Here is an 8,958-nt window from a genome sequence, read left to right on the forward strand (position 1 = left end):
GAATCTCAGATTGCCATACCCTATGCCTTCAGGATTATAAATAAACCAAAGCTACTTCCCAGTTTCCCTTCGTCAGACCCTCTTTGTCCGTTGTCCCGTTTCCAGTCCAATTTAGCATTTCCCCCTTTTCATTTTAAATTGCTATTCAAATCTCTTTCTTCAGGAAGGCTATCGAGAACTAGGCCAAGTAGGTCTCCAATATGCTCCCTTTCCCTTCTTGACGTTGCCTTTGTTCCCCATGGGTTGCTCATCGATCCTGTTTCTGAATTTCCATCTGGCGAACTCTCCAAGGTACTACAGTAGGGCCCAAGCCGCGGGAAAGCCCCGCGTCGCGCCCATGTGACGTCACGCGTCACGTAGTCGCCCCCAGCGCTGAAGGCTTTTTCCGCGCCCCCGGCCGCTGGTTCCCTCTTTAGGGGCTGGCGGAGTAGAGGGCACCGTGGGAGCGGACCTAAGTATGAGGTGAGCAAGAAACATTTATTGGAGCCGGTGTCAGGATCCTAGTTGGTGAGCAGAATTCTATTATCATTAGTAGTTGCTCTCATTAATAGTTGCACCTCGATAAGCCGAAACGAATTTGGTCGACCTCTTGTTCCCATTTTTCATCTAGTACTGTGTGAAATGCATGCACAGGAAACTTGAAAATATAGTAACATATGAAAGATGAACAGATGACTCATAACTCTTTCTCCAGACCCTTTCCAGTCATATATGTGTGCACACATAAATATATCCTCCATGTCCCCCTCAGGGACCGAATATAGTTCATTTGTTAATTAAACCAAGTACCCCTGAGACAAGGGACCCATGATGTAAGTGCTGCTCTGTCGTAGTCGCCACACGCTTGGTTTAGCTACCAGCATCGCCTAAAACTGTGCACTGTAACCTTGAGCTGCAAGCAGGACATTGGTCTCCAAATTAGCAGTTTTAATGGGAATCTGGAAATGAGAGGATTGCTAATATGTTTTGGACGTAGAGGTTGAGCAGTTCTGCCATAGCCTGTATAGAGACTGGGTGAATGTACTTGCTAACTGGTTTTGCCATTTGTTTTAAGCTATAAATCTATAAATATTTGTATTTTTGCTCAGTAACTTACTTGATTTTTCCATAATCCTTTCAATAGAAGTGACCTTTTGAAATATACATTTAATAAAAATATGTGTATTGTATTTCATTTCTCAAGAAAGTTTTGTATATTGCACAAAATATTTGTTGACATTTAACATCCTCTATGGGGGATGTAGTGGAATCTCTGCATAAAAACTGACAAGGGCAGCTGCATTAAAGAAGTGGTCATATTTAACTTGTGTTGTTATGGGAGCTACATTTAAAAATTATTCTAAGCATGGTATTTCATCTAATCAAATGCTTTTCTCAATTTCTTGTTTTTAACTTCAATTTTCTTGTGCAATTTTAGCTGTTAAAGCGTTGTCCACTAATAAAATAATTATAAAACAGTAAATTATGCCAATTTGATATCATTAGTATAAGAATCATCACAGAGAAAATCAGTGATACTAATGCCAGGAATGGGTAGATTTTTTTTTTTCATTCAAAAAACAAAGTACAATTTTTGAATGGTCCTATTGCTGAAGGTAAAACATCTGACATGAGTATTAGTTCTATGTAAATTCTGTTAAAGAATTTAACACTGAAGGCATATTTATTTGCTTTTGTATTAATAATACAAATATAAATTTGGTAGAGTGCACATTGGTAAAAATACTATTTATACTAAATTGATAAACTGATATGAGAAATATAAACTTGGACTTGATTGTGGTACAAAATGCTTTGCAATTGGGTCCAAACAGGCACCAGCACTGTACAATCCAAGGGAGATGTAATTGTCAAAGTTTATTTAGATAAATAGGTGATTGATAGATAGATGGACAATAGATGGTAAATAAATGACTTTTCTTTGTGATGAAGGTAGCACTGAATACAAATTTTACTTAAGCATGACAGTCCACACTTTCATTGCTGTCCATCATCAATCAGAGTTTAGAAATATTTGAGGTTTTGCAAAACTACATTTAAAAGTCAACCATTGGAGTTCCCGTTGTGGTGCAGTGGTTAACGAATCCGAATAGGAACCATGAGATTGCGGGTTCGATCCCTGCCCTTGCTCAGTGGGTTAACGATCCGGCGTTGCCGTGAGCTGTGGTGTAGGTTGCAGACGCGGCTCGGATCCCACGCTGCTGTGGCTCTGGCGTAGGCTGGTGGCTACAGCTCTGATTCGACGCCTAGCCTGGGAACCTCCATATGCCACGGGAGCGGCCCAAGAAATGACAAAAAGACAAAAACAAACAAACAAAAAAACCCACAAAAAAACAACAACAAAAAAAAGTCAACCATTGTGTCCTTAAAAGTAATGTATATATTTTGAAATGAATTTTCTCTGTTATAGTATTTAAGGTAAGTGGAATATTTAGTTAAAATAATCATCTGAGTGTAAAATCTTCAGATTTTCAGGGTTTTAGTAAATTGCAGTTACTGAAAAAAATCATATAAATGGGGAGTCATTGACAAGTGTCCCTACAAAGCAAGTGGATAGCTAATAAATTAAGAGAACTTATGGTATACAGGATTTGATATTGAAGTTCTATAAAGATTCTTTAGACTATTTCAACCTAGAGATAAAACTCTTAGTTTGAGCTCCTTTCATTAATCGGATAAATTTATATTTCATTGAAATAGCCTATATAACTTTGAAACTTCTAAATTTGATGACATATTTTTAAAAGTCATAAACACTGATACAAAGAAATTCCAGAAATGGACCAATACCTATATATATATTTTAATTAACTATTTACATACATTAATATGAATAGATGCAAAGAGGCAGTGGCTGTAAAAATATTTTGGCTGAAATAGTCACATATGTCTGTATAAACAAGGGTGAAATTTAGAATTTTCTCCAATTATAAGAATTTTATCTGAGCTTGCTAGTTACCTTGGAACTTGAAAGATCATTTTCTCAATTCAAAAATATTACATATTTTGAACTATAGAAAACAATCAAATGTTTTAAAGTTACAGTTTTATTATCCATAAGATATCATATTATATTAATTTTTTCATAACAATACAGAGAGAGCTAAGAAAATGATTTTATATATAATAATAAAATAATTCTGCTTGGTTTTATTTTTAGTGTTTAGAAATCAAGGTAAAGATGTTAAACTGCTCTCATGTACTCAGAGATACTTGTTTTTATTTTCAGAAATAATTTTGTTCTTGAAAATACATTTGAATAGGATTATAAATGTAATTGACAGGTAATAAATAGAATACAAAATTACAAGTATAAATAATAAATATAATAAGACCAAAATTATTATCTTTTTAGTATCCTTTTTTCACTGAGGTTTTTTTTTTTTAAACTTTAGATTATGATTTATAGATCTCTCTACATATAAAGTATATACTAATAACAATCAGGAATAACCAAATAAACAGCCCTTTCAAGGATAAAAGTAAGCCTAATTTCTCCCATCGCTTGAATTATTTTTTCTTAGTTGGATCTTTATTATAACTATTTATTTGGGAGTTCCCTTCGTGGCTCAGTGGTTAACAAATCCGACTAGGGACCATGAGGTTGCGGGTTCGATCCCTGGCCTTGCTCAGTGGGTTAAGGATCTGGCGTTGCCATGAGCTGTGGTGTAGGTTGCAGACGCGGCTTGGATCCCGTGTTGCTGTGGCTCTGGCGTAGGCCAGTAGCTACAGCTCCGCTTCAACCCCTAGGCTGGGAACCTCCATATGCTGTGGAAGCGGCCCAAGAAATGGCAAAAAAAATAAAATAAAAAATAAATATAGATATTTATTTGGTACATCCCTGAAGGGCTTAGTATGATCCTTCCTCCAAATGCTCTGGGTTGCCTGTATGTAGCTCAGTCTTGGGGACCAGTTTAATAGGTCAGTGTTCTGCCAAAGATATACTCAGACAGTATATTCCATTATCATTTATTGAACATACATATAGAAATAACATGCAGGCATTTCTTCCTTCCTTCCTTCCTCTCTCTCTCTCTCCCCCCCTCCCTCCCTCTCTTTTCTTCCCTTCCTCCCTTCTTTTTTTAGGTCCACACCTGGGGCATATGGACGTTCCCAGGCTAGGGTTGAATTGGAGCTGCAGCTGCTGCCGGCCTATGCCACAGCCACAGCGACACCAGATCCAAGCAGCATCTGCGACCTACACCACAGCTTGTGGCAACACTGGATCCTTAACCCACTAAGTGAGGCCAGGGATCGAACCAGCATCCTCACCAACACTAAATTGGGTCCTCAACCTGCTAAGCCACAATAGGAACTGCTGCAGGAATTTCTGAAGTATGAACTGTATTTCTAACTCTTAAATATATAAATCATTCCCAATTCTAGATTTTATTTTCGATACCTTTAAAACAAAGCAGATGGACCCTGAATTTGCCCATTGGAAATGTTGAAGTACGAATTCAGTAAAAACAAAACAAGGCAAACAGATTCCTGTCTTTATCATAAACCCATTTACCTCTTCATGTGCCAGTTAGAAATAGCCACTTTCTGTCTTTTTTTAAAGTAGGCTTTATTTTTTAGAGTAGTTTTAGCTTCACAGCAAAATTGCACAGAAGGTATGGAGATTTTTTTTATATATTCCCTGCCCCTACACATACATAGCTTCCCCCATAATCAACATCCACAACCAGAGTGGAAACAGCTATTTTTAATCTATACTTTAAGATACATTTAGTCTGTGTGTTAGGAGTAGAACTTTGTACTTTTTTTCTTTTTCCATTAAAATGTTCTTAGCTGACTTTCTCCTCACTCTCCCTTAGAGCTTAGCTAGCAAGTTAGTTTAGAGCAAAGGTTTGGTGAGCAAGGCTTATTCTAGCTTTCTTTGTTGGCAAAGTACACTGCCGAAGGCATCTCAGCCTCTGCTAACTATTGATCTTAATGGATTTTGTTGGCCATTCTTCGTCCATCTGTCTGCAATAAAACAAAGATCCCTTCAACTCCTATAGGAATTTCTGAGCTATGAAAACTCAGAAAATGCCACCTGGGAGATTACTTTACCTCCCTTTTTTTAAAGTGTTCTTCTGGGATTGATTTGTGCTCATCTAAGCTTTTTGAATAGCTACTTTTCTCACAACTCTTTTAAAAATTTTTCCAGTGAAATACCCTCTCTCATGAACCCAACAATACTGGGATAATGATATTCAAATACATGAACTAAAGAACATCTTTCTAAGGAGAACTATTATATAGTAGGACTGAATTCCCTTTAAAACCTGAAATAACATCCTCACATCTCTTCTCCACTTGCTCTGAAAGGGCATTTCCCATTTTAACCCTCTGTTCATTTAACCATCCTCCAATAAGTGCACAGTTCTTGTTTTGCTTTTATATGTCATTTCACCAGGAAACCAAAAGAAAATAGAAGGATATTAGCTCTGTGGATTCTTAGGCTAAAGCCAAATCTTGTTCCTCATTCTCTAATCCAGGTTGTAGTTCCACAATATCTCGACCCTCAAATCTTGGAAGATAGAGTAGGATAGTTCTTTCTGCGTTACTACAGAAACCCTAAAAGCCTTTGGGCAGATCATCTTAGGGCAAAAACAGTGGTAGCCTGAAAGTTTTGAAACAGGTGTAAATAAATTTCAGTCCTTCCACAGAGACAAACTCTGAAATCAACTCGAGACTCTCACATCTTTAATGCTTACTTCGTACAACTCAGTGGGGGCAAAGTTCTCTTCTGGCTCTAGAGTTGCAGGCTTTCAGATTCCAGAGAACTTGTGGATTTAAGCTTAAGGAAAACAAATGCCAGAATGCTGTAGCCACCATGATTTATACCTTTATTCATTATCGCAATATTTTTCTTCTCTATCATAAATGCCTAGAAACTGTCACATGAAATCTAAGGAATGTTATTGCTCAAACAACAAAGGGAATAGAACAACTTAATGTATTTTGTCATTTGATAGGAGGCAAACCAAAATGAATAAGTACCATGCATCATAAAAAGGGCTGTATTTTTTAAAAGCCAAATAGAGAGGTTCTAATAAAAATACAAGCTTTCCTATTTCACTCGGTCCCCTATAGAGAAATAAAAAGGACACATTAGAAGCTGAGGGACTTGGTACTCTGAGCCAGGGATCCTGCACAGTTGTCTAGGTACTGCTTTTCATCTTTCCCATTTAAGGTCAAGAGGGAAACATGCCTATAAGAACAGCTGAGACCTTCCCAGGGGGTCTGGAGGATTATGTCAACCTGTGAGAGAATGAGTAGAAAAGGTGCTTGGGACCAGGTATCTCTATCACCAAAGGTCTGTTGCTTTCATTGGCAGAGCCTGTCCCCAGCCTCAGCCTGGTAACCTCCCAGCTCACTTTACCAATGCAGCCACTGTCTGTGACTGTTGCCATCAGAAACACTTCCAAGGTTCTGACAAGGAATACTCTACTAGCTGCTGATCAGTGAAGGAGTAATTAGGCATGCATAGTTAACTGACAGTGCCTGCAGAGAAGGTGCTGGCTTCCTTCTGGAGGGAAATTCCAGTTGCCCTACCATTATGACACACAAGAGATATCCTATCTTCCATATGGAATGAAGTAAAGATAGTCAGACTCTGATTTAAGACTGTGAACTGAGACTCCTATGGAGATTTCAAAAGAACAGGGTTAAGACTTCTAGTTTGAGGTAATTCAGCACTTTGTTTTCTTTAGCTACACATTTTCCCTCAGCTTCTTTAACATTAGGGCAGCTTAGGCATTGTGCTCATAAAAAAAAAAGACGCAAAATGTTTCACTTAATATCCTGAATACAGAGTCGATGTGTCAGCTTATCATATTCTGGATATTTAAAAACATGATGTAGATTATTTTTTAGGAAAAAAACTCCATAGTGGTTCACTGAATATTTTATATTAATGATTTTCATGGGAGAATTCTCTATTTAAATAGTGAAATAAATTCATGTGTGTTGCTGTCCTTTTTACTCCTATGGCCCAATAGGAATAAAAAGGAAAAGTAGACAGTTGAAAGAAGGTAAGAAAGGAAATATGTTCGAAGAGGGAAAATGTGAAATATTGTTTCTGTGATGAAACCATAGGGAGTTAATTTGGATTTCACATTGAAAATATTTTTGTATCTTTTTCCTAAGGAAGTGTAATAGAGCCTGTTTTCCACCAAAAAATGGCATGTGTTGAATGGGACTGTGCATATACTTGTGTGTTAGAGGCTGATGTTGAGAAATAAAAGGGTGTATGTATGAGTAAAATTTCAGTGAATCTTCTTCATTGGTAAATGTGATAAATTTTGGAGGGAAAAAATGAGATATTCTTTCGATTAATGAGCTCAGTTTCCAGTTTAAAAAATGTAGTTTCATATTTGGCCAGCAGAAGGTACGTTGCCCAAAGGACCGAATTACAAACTGGCCTGGTACATGGGCTCATAAATCAGTTTAGGTAGTAGGCTGAATTATGTCCTTAATCATGGAAGGATACTTTTGCTTGAAACTATTCTTTCTCATATTTCTAGTAGTCTCTCTTATTTATGGACATGCTGGAATCTGGCCAAAGCTTTTCCCCTAGGTAAAATGACAACATCTTAATTAGGAGTGTTTGGTCTATGGCATGAGTTGCCAAAAAGCGGTCCCATTGTTCTAATGCACAAACATCCATCATCAGTCTGCTCCCAGTGTCCAGAGCATAGTGGTAGGAGCACTGGGCTGGAAGACATCTGAATCATTCTTTGGATTCCAGCACTGTCTAGTTATATTTTTAAAAAGGCAAATCATACTCTCTCTGGAGCTAAGCCATATCATCTTTCAAGTGGCTATCCCAATTCCTGGTAGAATTGTGAAAATTAAAAAATTTAATCGGAGTTCCTGTCATGGCTCAGTGGTTAATGAATCCAAATAGGAACCATGAGGTTGCAGATTCAATCCCTGGCCTTGCTCAGTGGGTTAAGGATCTGGCATTGCTGTGAGCTGTGATGTAGGTTGCAGACATGGTTCAGATCCTGCTTTGCTGTGGCTCTGGCGTAGGCCGGCGACTGCAGCTCCAATTGGACCCCTAGCCTGGGAACGTCCATATGCCGCAGGTGCGGCCCTAGAAAAGACCAAAAAAAAAAAAAAAAATTAATCAAGGAAATAACTCCTCCCAAAAAAGGCATCAGATAAACAAATGTAAGATAATGTTGATATCTTAGTAAAGATTATAATTTGAGCAAAGTATTGTAATTCTCAGATAAGCAGGATATATTTTATAATTTCAGCTATTAATTCCTTAGTAATACAATAGAAACCCTAAATTTCTTGTAGGCTTGCAGTCTCATCTAAAAAGCTGTAGAGAATGAATGTTGTGTGCTTAAGAAGTATTTGTGAATGCAAATAGAAGATTTCATAGCAAAAATAAAAACAAACAAAAAAAAGATAACTAAAAATCTGTACTCTAAGAAAACTATAAAATACCTATAAGAGGTGCACGGGAGAGGAAAGCTTTCCCTTTGAGAATCCAAACATTGTATTATAGCTTATGAGAAAAGGATCTAGGAAAAATCTCAATACATTATTTCCAACATTCCAAGTGTAAAGGAACAGACAGTTGTTCTTTTTGGTTATACATTCTTTCAACTTTAAAGGAAACTTAAAATGATGTGTGTGTGTGACTGTGTGTCTCCTGTGTAGGATTGTGGTGTGTTGTTTGAGGTGGGAAGAATGAGAGTTGGAGGGGAGTAAGTGTGAGAAAAGTGCTGGGCTGTATCAAATTTTAGTGATTTCACATGTAAGGAAGATTCCAACTTTCTGACATACACACTGAGCTACCCACCTTATAACAATATTTTATTGTTATGAAGATTGGCACTTGTCAAACTTGAATCAAAAGTTTTTAATCCTCAGGCCTGCCACCCTTGTCAGATCCTTTAGAAATGCAAAGCAAGTCTTTCTCAAGAAAGACTTTTCTCAAGAAAGGTAAAT

This window comes from Phacochoerus africanus, chromosome 9, assembly GCF_016906955.1.
Source record: "Phacochoerus africanus isolate WHEZ1 chromosome 9, ROS_Pafr_v1, whole genome shotgun sequence".
NCBI classification, from domain to species: Eukaryota; Metazoa; Chordata; class Mammalia; order Artiodactyla; family Suidae; genus Phacochoerus; species Phacochoerus africanus.